Source organism: Cebus imitator, unplaced genomic scaffold, assembly GCF_001604975.1.
Source record: "Cebus imitator isolate Cc_AM_T3 unplaced genomic scaffold, Cebus_imitator-1.0 Scaffold220, whole genome shotgun sequence".
Taxonomy (NCBI): domain Eukaryota; kingdom Metazoa; phylum Chordata; class Mammalia; order Primates; family Cebidae; genus Cebus; species Cebus imitator.
The window spans coordinates 1397334-1412895 of record NW_016107535.1 but is presented as its reverse complement, the minus strand read 5'-3'; the positions used below and the strand labels follow the sequence as shown (position 1 = coordinate 1412895).

General features: G+C 37.7%; 1 protein-coding gene across 6 annotated transcripts in view; it reads right to left on the bottom strand.

Moving 5' to 3' along the window:
* LOC108318535 (LIM domain containing preferred translocation partner in lipoma) overlaps positions 1 to 15562 on the bottom strand; it is a 731582-nt gene that overhangs the window by 531982 nt on the left and 184038 nt on the right. For 4 of the 6 annotated variants that reach the window (XM_017549612.2, XM_017549620.2, XM_017549616.2 and 1 more), the window contains exon 3: positions 3480 to 3543. The gene's annotated coding sequence lies outside the window, so the exon portion shown is untranslated. Of the gene's footprint in view, positions 1 to 3384; positions 3544 to 15562 lie in introns of those variants that run through there. The other 2 variants (XM_017549618.2, XM_037746088.1) reach the window with 2 other exon arrangements.

Genomic DNA, 15562 nt, shown 5'->3' with positions numbered 1-15562 from the left:
GGGAGGGGAGGGGAGGGGAGGGGAGGGAAGGAAGGGAAGGGAGAGAAGAACTAAGGAGTCAGAAGAATTCTATTCCAAGATCAGTCAACAACACTTTAGACAAATCAGATTCCCTCCCAGTCACCAGAATTTCCATGTCTGAAATGAAAGAATTTGATTAGATTACATCATAAAGTCCCCTCTGGCTTTGACATTCTGATCTCCCTTTACAGATCCAATGATTTGCTCTGGAAAAATCAAATAATGAAAGAAGCATCCACTCTCTCCTAACAATCTCAATAGGGGGATGTTTACCAGATACTCTAAATAAGACCCAGATCAGGGAACAATGTCACTGAGTAAAGGAACATGGGGGAAGATGGCTTTTCTTCCCTTATGAGGAATTGCAAGTTGCTGGGGTTAAGGGACTACCAATGTATAAATGCCCATTCTTACAGTATACAGAATGCAAGTCATTAACTGCGTTTCTGGTATGAAAAAGAAGCAAAAGCTAAGGAGAAGAATAACTATATTCCCACAGTGGCTGTGTAGTAGAGTCACAGGACTGTCCTATGATTTTGGAAACATGGTACCAGGAGAGAAAAGGAACTGGCTAGATAGTAATACCATATACAAGAGAACATTTAACCAGAAGTAATGCCATAATCAACTGGTGAAACTTTGTCGTTAGATGCTGAAATGGACCTCATAGAGGAAAGATGACTTGCCCAGGTGACACAGCCAGTTGATATTACAGCTGGTATTAGAATAAGATTCTCAGGGTTTCTGGTGCACATAACATACAACATACTGCTTCGCTCCCAAAAACAATGTGATTCTATCCAGGTTACTACAGAAATAATTTCACTTATAACTACTGCCTCTATCTCCACTTCAAAAAACAGTAACTGATTAATTTTATTTAAGGCAGACTAGGATTGTTTCCACCAAATTACAATAAACAATTTACTCTGGCAATATAGACAAGCCCATGAGATTTAATTGGGTATTATTCATCCTTGTAATGAATCACCCTGTGGAAAACAGGAATAATCAACTGTCTACAAGATGCCAGAAGCCTGTTCTCCTTGAAGTACAGATTTTGCCTATTAAAGAACATTAGGTATCAGCTCTAAATAGTAAACAGGGTATACTGTTTCAGATTCCATGGAGTGCAGCTTTAAATAGATTTGGTTTGGAAATGGGACAGAGAACACACCGCAGTCAGTGGATCAACGTTGAGAGCAGAGAAAAACAATGATTACACTCATTAAGTGGGTACCTGTTGACACATTTACTGTCAAGTCTAATTATTTATTGAAACTGTTATTCTTTCTTTATTACTGCCACTGATACCAGCTACTGCCACGAGATTATTTTAAACTTCTACAGCATGCCCTCTGAATAGTTATTTCTCCACCTCCCAAAGGTTACTTGAGAGGTTTCCATCATTCCCTCTCCACCACCCCCACCTCTGAAATACAAGGAAAAGAGAAAGAGAGAAAATTCATCTTTCTTGAGAGTAATCTTTTTTTTTAAATCTTTCAGGGCTTGCTTAAAACTCCTCTTTATAGTTTCAAGATGGCTTTCAGTGGGGACAGAGTTAACTACTTTTCAAAGCTTATTCAATTAATATTTAACAATTATCATCAGAGGGAAGTTTAGTGTGATAATTGTGCAGTTTCTAAATGAACAAGTTAGATCTCCGCCTCACAGACCCATCAAAAACTATGATAGTAGATATCTACATTACATTCTTTCCTGATATATTTATCCATAAAAATAAAACATTAGGAACAAGTTTTTGCAGGGTTATTTTGTGGACTAGAAAAGAAATAAAAGATGGACAAGAGCCATTCTTACATTTTTTGCTACTATATATTTTAAAAACGGTGTTCTCTGGTCCTGTGTTAGTTTGCTGAGAATGATGGCTTACAAACAACTCTCACTCATAAGTAGGAGATGAACAATGAGAACACATGAACACAGAAAGGGGAACATCACACATAGGGGCTGGTCAGGGGATTGGGGACAAGGGGAGGAAGAGTATTAGGACAAATACCCAATGCATGTGGGGCTTAAAACCTAGATGATGGGTTAATGGGTGCAGCAAACCACCAAGGCACATGTACACCTATGTAACAAACCTGCACATTCTGCACATGTATCACAGAACTTAAAGTAAAATTAAAAATTAATAAATTAAAAATAAAAAGAAAGCTTGCTGGGTAAACTAGCTTATACTCCACCTGAAAAAAATAAATAATTAATTAATAAAATAAAAACAACCATCTTTTTTTTTTTTTGTAAGAATGAGAAGAAAATCTAAATAACTTAAATGGCTGCTATATCAGACTTAATTATAGAAATTTCATATTCCATACATAACCCACCTTGTTTGCACATGTGTTCTTATTTTATATATATGATATTAGCTTCAAAATTCATGTAAACCCAACACCTTAATTTCCTCTCAATTCTAAATTTTCTAAGTCCTACAAATACAGGGTAATACCAACCAACTTTATTTTTCTCAAAGGTCTGTGTGACTAAAGTCATGGTTGCAGTTCAAGATCATGGGTATAATACACCAAAGGAATTAATAGAATACTCAGCGGAAAACATGTGTGTAGTACTTTAAATAATGATGTTAAATCCTCTACAAAGTTACTATTCTATATATTGACTACCTCATTTTGGCTGACTTCTGAAACCTTACATAAAACACAGTAGAGCTCGTGAGGAGGTACAGATAACAGCAGGTTAACTAGAGGAGAAAAACTGTATCTGGCAAATTTTACAACTATGATGGTTCCTTTAAAAATTGTTTCTTTCATTGGCCTCCATTTTCATGGCAAACTCAAGACAAATGTATTCTTCTACCAAAGATTGATGTCCTTCCCACTGGTCCCTCAGTAGAGTGGCATTCAGATACGATGGATCCAGGGTTTCAAAAGACTTAACTCAATTTCTGTGTTCTTAGGATTTTTTTGTTGCAGCCTTGGATTCTATCTTTTTGAGATGATTTTGTCTGGCAGCTAAGAGACAGTGACTGACCCAACTAGAAATACTTAGTCCCTTCAGAGCCAGGTAACACTGGCAACGTAGTATAGTGAAAAACACACTCAATCAAGGGCTAGGAAACCAGGTAAAGAGCGCTCCTGTCACATACTAGTTGAGGATACAATAAAATAATGGGTAAGAACATTCTACTCTATTGTATTTTATGGACACTTAAAATACACATTAAATCTGAATCTTCTGTGTGGCCCAGATTTTGGGTTTTGGTATTAAAACTTAAGGGCTATGAATTAAAAGGGAAAAATTAAATCAAAAAGACAAAAATGTAAAGCGTGTTCAGCTCACTGTCTTGGACATTTTTCAGTTCTGATCCTCATAAAGTACCTTTTTGTATTTCTTCTATTGGGAGTAAAAACAGTATTACCAGTTCAGATGCCTATTAGCGTTTCATAAACATGAAGACACTGCTCCTCTCTTACTTCAGATAGCTGGCTCCTGGAATGCACAGTGGACACAAGGTTCAGTCAACTGCAATGCCAGTATCTGCAAATGAAATAAGTGAAAATTACTTCCAGACAATGAGCCTATCTTTATTCATTAATAGTCATAACCTTTTATATCTGCATAGTGGTTTCTTGTTTTACAAAACATTTTCACATTCATTTCACCCCACAGGAACCCGATGAAGAGCAGGAAGGGATCATTCTATTCACTTCATAGGTGAAGAAACAGAAGCTCAAAGAGGGACAGAAAGAATGAGAAGGGAGCTAACACAGTCCTCATGATTAACTTCACAAATACCTTATAAAATGAATATTAGTGTCCACATCTACAGACGTAGAAACTGAAGTTCAGAAAAGGTAAGTAATTTGCCCAAGACTATATACAGTTTAGTATTTGGCAGGGCACGAACTTGGAGCCAAAGGCTCTGCCTGCTGGTCCAGTTAATCCTTCCTTTCTACTTTCGTTTTTCCTAGGTTATTGGGCTGGGAAAAGACAAGGATAAATAACAATTCATTGTCTTAATTCACAAGTCTTGCTGGAGAGAGAAAATAAAGTAAAACCAGCTACTTGATTGAAATGAGGAAATGGGTAAAGAACACAGGATTTAAAACCAGTCGGATTTCCTTCTACCAATGGCCTTAGGCAAGTTAAACTCCATGAAAGTCAATTTCTTTATATGTAAATGAAGATTATGATATATACTCCACAGCCAAAGCTGCCCTTAGTTAAACTTTTTAAATATGATTTTCCTCCATTAGTCCATATATATGGTTACAGATGGCAGCGATAACATTTCTTCCCATAAATCCATATTTATATGATCAAAATATAACATGATAAGCACATGAGGCAAGAGAATATCTCTGGCTGGAATATTTATTTGACTTATGTTTCCTAAGTTTAAAACACCACAATATTTATCTATGTCACTCTCGTATGACCCCATATAACAAGAGACAGCCCAAAAACTTTTCTCAAAAGAAAAGGGATCAAGATTTTAAAATCAAATGTTCCCTTGACCCCTAAAAAGGAAGACAGATACCGCTTTTGTTGAAAGATCTGCTGATGAATCACACATCATTTTCAACTTTGTGACTATAATCATGCCTTAGGTTCAGAGAGTTGGAGTTTCCAACCAGACTCCAAAAACAAAGCAAATCTGTTTTAGTAGAAGGGATAGATTTGTTGAGAAGTATAAGACTTCCAAGAAGTTTTGATAAAATGTCCTGTTTTCATAAAGGGCTCAAATCAGGTTAAGAAAAGTACACGGATCCTGCAACTATACCCCTGAACTTAAAATAAAGGTTTATATATATAAAAAAAAAAAAAAAAAAGAGTATGGTTGATCAGATGCCCCGCAAGAAACTTGCCATCTGCCACCAAAATGAAAACATTAATCATCTTTCAACATCATGCTTTTATAGTTTAAAAAAATCACATGACCATTATGTCTCAAACCATCCCCTTCATAACTCCAATGAGATCTTATTACCCAAATTTTACAAACACAGAAACCAAACTTCAACATTCACATGGTTAACATGAAGCAGATAAAAATGTAACACTGTATCTTGATACCAAAATCAGGAAGCACGCTTCTACTGCATGATGTAGCCTCCAAACTGGGAGTGTGCTATTTGAAGACGATCACTAAATAACCTCAGGAAAAGGAAACTGAGTGCACAACACAGAACATTGGATTGTCAAAGCACTAAAGCACACTTAGTTCTAAATTCTGCTTTACTAACAAGTGCAAGGAGAAAGAGTAGGCTTCACATCTGTGGTCTAACCAGAAGGTGACACATTACTAAGCTAGGGCAAAAGGAGTGTTCGATGCAGTGTTACCATGAACACTTTCTCAGATCTCACCAGGAAAGTTTCAAGATGCAACATCTCTGGGCAAAGTGTTGAAGCACAGCCATATGAGCAAGTCTGTACCAGTGAGTTTTTGTGACAAGTCCGATACGGTTTGGCTGTGTCCTCAGCAAAAATCGCACCTTGAATTGTAATCACCATAACCCCCATGAGTCAAGGACGATACCAGATGGAAGCAATCCAATCATGGGGGTAGTTTCTCACATGCTGTTCCCATGATAGCGAGGGAGTCTCATGAGATCTGATGGTTTTATAAGTGTCTGGCATTTCCCTGCTGGCACTCACTCTGTCCTGCCACCCTCTGAAGAAGGTGCTTGCTTCTCCTTTGCTTTTGCCACAATTATAAGTCTCCTGAGGCCTCTGTAGCAATGTGGAACTGTGATTCAATTAAACCTCTTTCTTTATAAATTACACGGTCTCGGGCAGTTCTTTATAGCGGCGTGAGAATAGACTAATACAAACCCTTAACCAGTAAGTCTCATTTTAAGCAATAGGAAAGTTGAAGCCTTTCTAGCTACGAAGTTCACCAGCCCTCTTCACGTGGATTGACTGGCATGTGTCCTCAGTAGCTCCTGAGTATTTCATAATGCAATGGAGTTTTCCATAATTCCATACAGACATCTGGGACAACTGAAAAATCCCACTCAAGCCTTTTGGTAATGAAGCCAGTTATCCTTGGCTACCTCTTGGTGTATTTTACAACTAACTGCTGATGACATGTCTGCATCATTTGTCACACCATTCATCCTCTCTCCCCTCAAAAATATGCTCAACCTCAGAAGCAATTTTTCAGAAGCAACTATATTTTGGAGGAAAACAGGATGGAATAAATGAAGATAACATAATAAAGAAAGAGAGAGAAGCAAGAAAAATGACAGGGAGCAAGGAAAGAGCAGAGGAAAATGGAAGGACATGGGAAATGAAAAAGTGCAGAGATCAGTTGTGAGGGGTTTTTCACAAACCATGGCATTCTTTGAATTTACCACCACATCCCACAACAAAAAGTAAGCATCCCTAAGATGATTATCTTAATATCATGAACAAAAGTTACAAGAGGTATTAAACAAGTACAAAGCTAACTCAAAATACTTAATATTTTGTAAGTGCAATATAACAAGCAATATGACAGTATCTTATAAAAGCTCTCACTAGGTCAATAAACTGGCCCCTCATTAGCTCTGTTGTCCCATATATTCATTCTGAGTAGGGGGCATCATATTGAAAAGAATAACGAGATGTGCATTGAGGAACTGGACTCTGATTTTAGTGCTGTGATTATCAAATCTTTTATTCGAAGTTGCATAAAATACACATTTTTGTGTTTCTCTTTTCACAGGTCTTGACTATGGTTATCCTAAACCACTGTGAAAAGGCCAATAACTATTTGGTCATTTTTATAAGTTTCATGTAGTAACAGAGGTAGTAATAAGAGGATTATTTATACTAACATTTGTTAAAATAAAACAATGTTTTAAACAGGGACATCTGTCCCCAGAAGTGACTGGAATTTTAGATAAGGCCAAAGGAATTGGATGACAATATGGACGGTACTCCATTCCCATCATCAAATACCACATGCAATTTTAAGTGCACTCTCACCTGCCACCCTAAGATACTTATCAAGAATACAAGAAACTCCATAGCTTATGATTTGGTTGTCTCATTAAAGTAATGTTTGCCAGGATTTAATTGCTTCCCTCTCTGATTTTAATTTCCTCACCTGTCAGCATCTATCAGCAGCACTGAAATCTTCTGACGTCTGGTTGATTGTGTTGAAATTAATCAGATTTTTAAAAAGTAAATTGCTTTGGCCTAAAGGTAATGCTCAACTTCTTAATGTTATATTTATAAGGGCTCTATCAATGGAATTTATAATCTAGAAATAAAATGAGAGACTTTAGGAATTCTAAGCAGAAATATAAGTAGCTTATAAATCTCTAGCACTGGACTTCTTAAAAAAAGTACTTTAAGAGTGACATCAGTAGCAGGCCAACCAGAAGACCCTAGCTCTCGTCCCCTTCACAAAGACAGCCACAACAAAAATTAACAACTACACTTTAACAAAAATAACTGAGCTAGGTGTGACGGCTCATGCCTGCAATCCCAGTAATCTGGGAGGCCAAGGTGGGTGGATCATTTGAGCTGTGGAGCTCAAGAACAGCCTGGGCAACATAGGGAATCCCCATCTCCATATAGAAAAAAAAATGAAAATATTAAAAACAAAAGAAGAAAAAATAATGACTGAGGCAGAGTACCAGACTACATCAGAGGAGTTGCAGAAACCCTGGATAGCAAGAAACTTGGAATGACCACATGGAGAATAGAAACAAAACACCTGGTCTTCACCACCCATCACACAACTGGGATCAGCTGGGAACAGGGAGGAACTTCCCTCTAGGGTAGGAAGCTCAGCAAGAGGATCCCAGCAAGCCCCATCAACACCTTGAACAGCTAGAGACCTCACCCACAGGGTCTCATGTAGTCCTCACAGAAGCTAAGTCCCAGCTGAGGGACCTGGCTGAAGTCCACAGTCATGCTCCTTTAAGAAAAGAACAAACAATGTGCCCTGCCCTCTGTGGCCTCTGCAGCTACTGCACTATGCCATCTTGGAATTGGAACTCTGGCTGCAGTGGGTCTTGCTTTGGGAGTGCATAGCTATAATTCCCCTTCATCGCTGAGGTTAAGCCACCATTGAATCACCCACAACCAGTGGCCCAGCATCTCCAAGCCAAGCTGCCAGCAACGGTTCCTCTCTTCCGCATGGGGCCATGTGAAGGTAGAATCACTTCATCTACCTTTCTCCCTCCCTTTCGGGCTGGTGCTGAAGCAGCACCCTGCCTCCTGGGAAAGCAGTACATTGGCCACTCAGAGCAGTTGTGTGCCCCATTACTTAACCGAAGTAGCACGCTTCATCTCAGGGAAATGGTACTTGAGCTGCCGAGAAAAGTCATGTTCCCCAGGCCTGAGCTGAAGTGGCACATTGCCCCCTGTGAACTGGTGCCATCGCTCAACTGAGCAGCTGTACATCCCACGGCTGAGCTGACGTGACAACCCACATCCTAGGAAAACAGAGCAGTGGCTGGACTGATCTGAGACACTCTACCCTACAGGGCAAACAACTCTAATATGCTGTTTCCCTGGAGCTGGCCCACCTGTTTAGAGTCAGAGCTGCTAAGATACCCCTCCCTGTGGAGTTCAGCCATCACTATGCTGTGTCCTGCTCCCACTCAGGACACAAGTAACAGCTGTGCTTTGCCATGCTGGAGTACTGCTGCTGCATGTGGTCTTTCAGAGTCTAAGACACTGCTCAAGTTCCAACATCCAAGGGTCAAGAATCACTACCACATGGTGCCTCATCCCCTGGGATCCAAGTTGCCACTGAGTCCTATTGGCTCATGTTGCCAAATCAGGGGCATACCTGGTATCTGGGTCCAAACTTCCCTGCACTCCTTCTTTCCTGAAGTTAAGCCACTCAGGCCTGGGACTCAGCTTGTAGAGTAGTGCCTCAGAATCACAAAATCCTGGCTCTGTGGGAAGCCTACAGTCAACCCTAGCACAGACAGTGAATCTGTAGCCTAAGACCCAAGTGTCACAATAGGTTGGAAAGACCCTGGGCATAAGATTGTGGTCACCTGCACCTAGAACTGAGCAACACTGCACTTGCATGTAGATCATGTCATATCTGAAACAAAGAACAATTCCCTTGGCTAAGTCTCCCCATTATGAAAAAAATAAGAATAGGAGGATCCCAAAGCCCTTGACACTGAGGATATTAACAATCTATGCCACCACCACCACTGCCACAGATTTCTACAGCTTAAGCTACTGAGGTGCCCACAGTTATTGCAAACATTGAACATAGCTTTAGAAGCTGCATGGAGACCATACCACCGCATCTATTCAGAAACAAAGTCATCACACCCCTCCCAACTAACTGTAACACTAACCCTAACTGCAAGTGAAAGCCTTTTTTTATGAAAACCGCTCTAGAAAGTTTGCATGGAAGAGGTAATTATTCCACTGGATGAACAGACATCAACTCATGGACACAAGAAACATGGAAAAGCAATGAAATATGATACCACCAAAGGAACGCAGCTCTCTAGTATCAGACTCCAATAAAAAAGAAATCAATAAAATGCCAGAAAAGGAATTCAAAATAATGATCTTAAGGAAACACAATGAGATACAAGAAAGTACAGAGAGAGAATTTCACTAAATCAGGAAAATAATTAACAATATGAAGAAAAAATTCAACAAAGATAAAAATAAAAATTATCAAATTATTGTTTCAATCTTCAACAAAGATAGAAATAATAAAAATCTATTATCTCAAAGATAAAAAATTTCATGAATGAATTCTTACCCTGATACCAAAACCAGACAAGGACAAACATGTAAAAAGAAAATTATAGGTCAATTTCTCTGATGAACATAGATGCAAAAATCCTCAACAAAATACTGGCAAACTCAATCCACAAACACTTAAAGAAGCATTTACTATGATCAAGTGGGATTTATCCTAGAGATACAAGGATAGTTTAACATAGGTAAATCAATAAACGTGATACATTACCTCAACGAAACAAAGTACAAAAACCATGATCATCTCATTACATCCAAAAGAAGCATTTCATAAAATTCAACATTCCTTCATGATAAAATACCTCAAGTTAAGTATAAAAGAAACATACCTCAACATAATACACAACTTACATTCAACATACTGAACAGGATAAAGCTGAAATGTTTCTCTTAAGCTCTGGGACAAGACAAAGATGCTCACTTTCACCACTTTTATTCAAGATAGTTCTTGAACAGGCATATAAACCAATGGAACAGAATAGAGAACCCAAAAAAAAAACTCCACATTTACAGTCAACTCATTTTTAACAAAAGTACGAAGAACAATCTCTTTAATAAGTGGTGCTAGAACAACTGGATATCCATACACAGGACATGGAGCCACCAGGAGATATCATGTAACACAAGTAAGAATAGCTCTTATCGCAGATTTGAAAAAAAAATTAAAAACACTGACAAAGATGCAAAGAAAGGGGAACTTATACACTGTTGGTGGGAAAGTAAGTTAGTATAGCCATGATAGAAAATAGAATGGAGGTTCCTCAAAACATTAAAATCAGAAATATCATAAGATCCAGCAATCCTACAACTGGGCATATATCCAAAAAAAGAAATCAATTTTTCAAAAAGATAGCTGCATTCCCATATTTATTGCAGCACTATTTACAACAGCCAAGATAAGGAACCAACCTAAGTGTCCATCAACAGATAAATAGGTAAAGAAAATGTGGTATATATTTACAATGTAATACTATTCAGCCGTGAAAAAATGAATGAAATCTTGTCATTCACAGTAACATGTATAAGCTTGGAGGACATTATGTTAAGTGAAATAAGCCAGGAACAGGAAGTTATATATCATATATCCTTTCTCGTATGTGGAAGCTAAGGCAAAATTGATCACATACAGAGTAAAATAGTGATCACCAGATGTGGAGAAAATTAGCAGGAGAGGGAGGAGAGCCAAAGGTTGCTTAGTGGATACAAAAGTACAAAGGAGGAGTCAGTTCTAGTATTCTACAGCACTATAGAATGACTATAACTACCAATGCTTTATTATATATTTTCAAGTAGCTAGAAGAGTGAATTTAGAATGTTCTCAACACAAAGAAATAATAAATGTTTGAAGCAATGAATATGCTAATTACCTTCATTTGATCATTACACATTGTATACATGTATCAAAATATCACACTGTACCCCGTAAATATGTACAATTATGTGTTAATTTAAAATAGTAATAAAAGCAAAAAGAGGTAAGTACTTTTTAAAAATTTAATCAACAAGTGCTCATTAAGCATATAGTGCTTGCAAGCAGGCACTTTGGGGTAAAGAGGAAAAAAACATGAAGCTATCTCAGAAAGTTTGGGGAAATAGGTAAGAACTAACTAATTAACCAGAACTCACTTTAACAGAAGTAGCTGACAATCTGGTCACTCAAAAGCTTTGTTTAATATGTTTAATTGTTACCATCTGTATGCAGTGTGCTTTCACACAGATAATTTTATTTTTCACTGCAACTGCACGAGGAAAAATTGATACTGTTATTGGTAATGATAGCTATATTCTCATTTGACAAGAGACAAAACCAAGGTGCGGAGTAGTAAAGGAACTCTTTCCTGGACATGTAGTTATAGGCAGACCTGGTCTTGTGATATAAATAAAATCAGACAACACAGACAATCACTTTGCAATAGAGAAAAAATTCTTTCCAAATTCTCCAAATATGGAGGATTGTTGTGCTGGTATCTATCAGATCAGACACAGTGCTTAAAACGCTCATTTAACGGAACCCACAAGCACTAAGCTTTTCTACAAGAAGTAAAGAAAATGACGGATAGAGAAATACTTTGCAATACGTTCTACTATCATAAGATTATTTTTATGTATTACATTGTTATTCTTACTTGGAAATACAGAAAAGTTAATGTAATAATTGCATCCCAAGAGTGAGCCTATAATGTCACCACACCTATCTTTATGTTATTCTGCTGATTCTAAAGCTTCCAAATTGAAAAGAAGAAGGAAAAATATGGCATGAATGCAACTGGGGTGGGACGGTGGGGGTGAAGGGTGGGGAACCAAAGATAACACATGGAACCTAGAGGTTGATTCTCACAAGATGGCTTCATAATCACACATAACTAAGCCCTAATATGGGTCTTACCTTTCCAGTATAGTCTGAGACCGTACTCAACATCTAGTGTTTCCCTGGTTAGAAGCTTCTTGATGCAAAAAAGGTTTGATGAAGCAGCCTTTCTTAAAAGTACCATAATGCCTAGTTTTATATCTGGATCATTAAAATTACCATATTGCATTATCACTTTTAGTTGATCATGCATCTTGAATAGAAGCCCTTCTTCTAACACAGCTTCTTGAATTCTAACCCCAAGTCTATCTAGCACCTAGTCTTTAGTATGTACTCTAAAGAACATTCAATGAATGAATCAACGAGCGAATGAACAAAATGTTCTATCCAACTATTACAACACACACCTAGTTCAATGCATGTCATATAAGATGGGATTAGTGTTTGAGAAATTGAAATTAATTGAACATTTAATTTTTTTTAATGTATCGTACAACTAAATGATTTTGAAGTTATTGAGTGATTAAGTAAAGCATTTAGTGAGGAGTTAAGTGACATGCAATGAGCCAGTCATCATTATCCTGTTGGCAGGATGAAGACATGTTTTTCACAGAAAGATTAAGAGGCTGAACACATGAGTAGAACTGTAGGCAGCAGCTGAGAAAATTCACGTAGAAGAAAACATATTTGTCAAGAAAATCATGTTAAATTCTAGATATAAAATTTCAAAAGGAAATAAATCTAACCGTGATGGTAATTTTTATAAGAGTATACACATGATAAAATTTCAAGAGGGAGGGAAAGAGAGAAGGAAAGAAGGAGGGAAGAACTCTTGAAATGATTTTTAAAACCAAGTGCACGTGTGTAAAAAAGAAGGCACTGTTGCACAGATAAAAGGCAAAACAACTGATCAAGCTAAAAGTAATATGTTTTAGTAACTAAGCTAGCATTTTCTATCTTTAATCTTTAAAAATATTATTGGAATTTAGTATTATATTAATTTTGCATCTTGGGAAACCGAGACTTTGAAAGATTAAGTAACCTAATCAAGTTCACACATCTAATAAGCACTCGAATTCATCTCAGCTTTTAGACCCACACACATATAGTTTATTCATATCGCTCCAAGTGCCATCAGAGAAAAAAATGTGGCCTTCAGGGAGTTCCTTAGAATTGGATGTCAGGACCAAAATCTGGAAAGTTCTGTAGAAATGGGGAAAGCATCAAGAAGATGAGCATCCAAAGCCTTCTATGGGATATAGGTAGCAAGAGAAGGTCTGAATGAGGAAAGGAGGCAGATGGAGGAATTAAAGATATCTTTAAGTGTCTAGGGACATGTCATGTGCAATCAGCATTATACTTTTTTAAATTATGCAATGCTGGAAATATGGGGGTTAAAATAATGGGCAGTCCAGCTTTAATGTAGTGCAAGGAAGAACAGTAATCATGAACCTATCCAGCAGTAGAACAAGTTGCCTCGCAAAGAGTTGCAAGTGTTCAAGTAGAGGCTACATGGCCATCTGTCAGAGAAGACCTGTGACATCCTGGTGGTGGCAGGGAGTCTGCATTAAAAGACGGACATTGCAACTCCGGGTTTTGGAGATTTAGCAGCTCAACAGTGGTATATACATACATATAAATGTGAAGAGCGCTCTCTAAAGAAGAGACCACTGAGCAAAATCTATTCAACACATCCATGGGGCTCCTATGACACACCAAGCATGAGACAGCTGTCTCAAGAAGCTGAGACAAGGAGACAGAAAACAGACATTTTGAAGAGGTCAATCAGCTACCACTAGGCAATTTGTGAGCCTAATACAAGTGGCTAGAAAAAAAAACACAGATAGAAGTCTAAGGAAGAAAGAATAGGAAGACTAAATGGTTTTCCAGTAAAAGAGCAAAACACATCAATTTTTGGGGGGGTGGGGGGAGGAGTAAGCCACCAAGACCTAGGATTCTTTTTATTTTAATTAATTAATTTATTTAGAGACAGGATCTCGCTCTGTCACCCACACTGTAATGCAATAGCATGATCGTGGCTCACTGCAACCTCTGCCTCTCAGGCTCAAGCAATCTTCCTGAGTAGCTGGGACTACAGGTGTGGGCTACCATGTCCAGCTAATTTTTGTATTTTTTGTAGAGACAGGGTTTTACCATGTTGCTGGGATTATAAGCATGAGGCACCATGCCTGGCCAGACCTAGGATTGAGGAAGAGCTCATTCACAAGGACAACCTGAGGTCTAATTATACTTTGGGGTAGGAAAGAAAGACATAAAAGAAAAATCAGGAAAAAGGTTAATAAAGTTTGACTCAAAAAGCTCATAGGTGGGGGAAGGCAACTGAACAATGGATGAGAAGTAGGGAAAATGAGATCTCTTGCAAAAGAACATCCAATCCATTTCAAAATGAAAGAACAATACATTTGACAGTTTGCAAGCCTCCTTCCACAGTTTATCAGATTTACTCATATATGTTCACACACAGCATTGCCTGTAAACCTCAGCTCCCCAAAAAGCTACTCTATAACATAAGAGAAATATTAAAAATAACATGTAATATCTAAGTCCACGTCTATAGACTTTTTCGGCATTCTTCAATACAGTCTCACAGACTGACTACTGTTTAGTGAAGAAGCAAATCACATAAAATACCAACATAACCAAAAGCAAAATTGAGAGCAAGTTTTATTGAGCAACCTCTTTCCTGTAGGAAAGGGAAGGAGATGGGGAGGAAGAAAGAAAAGGATGGAAAGGGAGAGCTTTAACAGAGAATAATTAGAGCACAGAAGGTACAGTTTCTCCAGTAAGATAAGTTATAGTGATGTAAAGGATGATAATTGCTTGCACAATTTTCTTTCATGTGACTTTTAACTAGTTTAATTTAGGTAAACAATGGCATGGGTCCTTCAACTCAAACTCACTGATTCTTTCTTCCCCACAAAGCTGGAATTCTATCATATTCAGAAAGTGAACAGTCAACTGCTCCTTTAACTTCCCTTCCCCTGTGTTGGCAAATACAAGACATGTTTTGTTTAAAGAGGCAGGAGTGGTTACTATTGAAAAACAAAGAGATAGTAGTGGTGAGTAAAGAGTAGGGAAAATATTCCAAAGGTTTAATATTTTTTTAAATGGAATTATTCCCAAGAAGTTCAACAATTATACAGGTTTTATATCCCTAACCCAAAAATCTGAAATTCAAAATGCTCCTAAATTCAAAAGTTTTTAAGCACAGGCAGGACACTGAAAGCTCAGTGGACCATTTTGGGTTTTGCATTTCCTGATCAGGGATGTTAATCAGTAAGGTTAGTGAAAACGTTTGAAAATCAGGAAAAATCTGGTATCTGAAACACTTTTGATCCCAAGCATTTCAGATAAAAGATATATGAACTATATAAATTTGTCAACACCATCTTTGGCAAAGAAGTTTGAAATTCCTTGAGTTATCCTGAAATTCTTGAAACTGTATTGATTTCTGAAATCCTTGCGCATGTAAAAAAAAGAAAAAAAAAA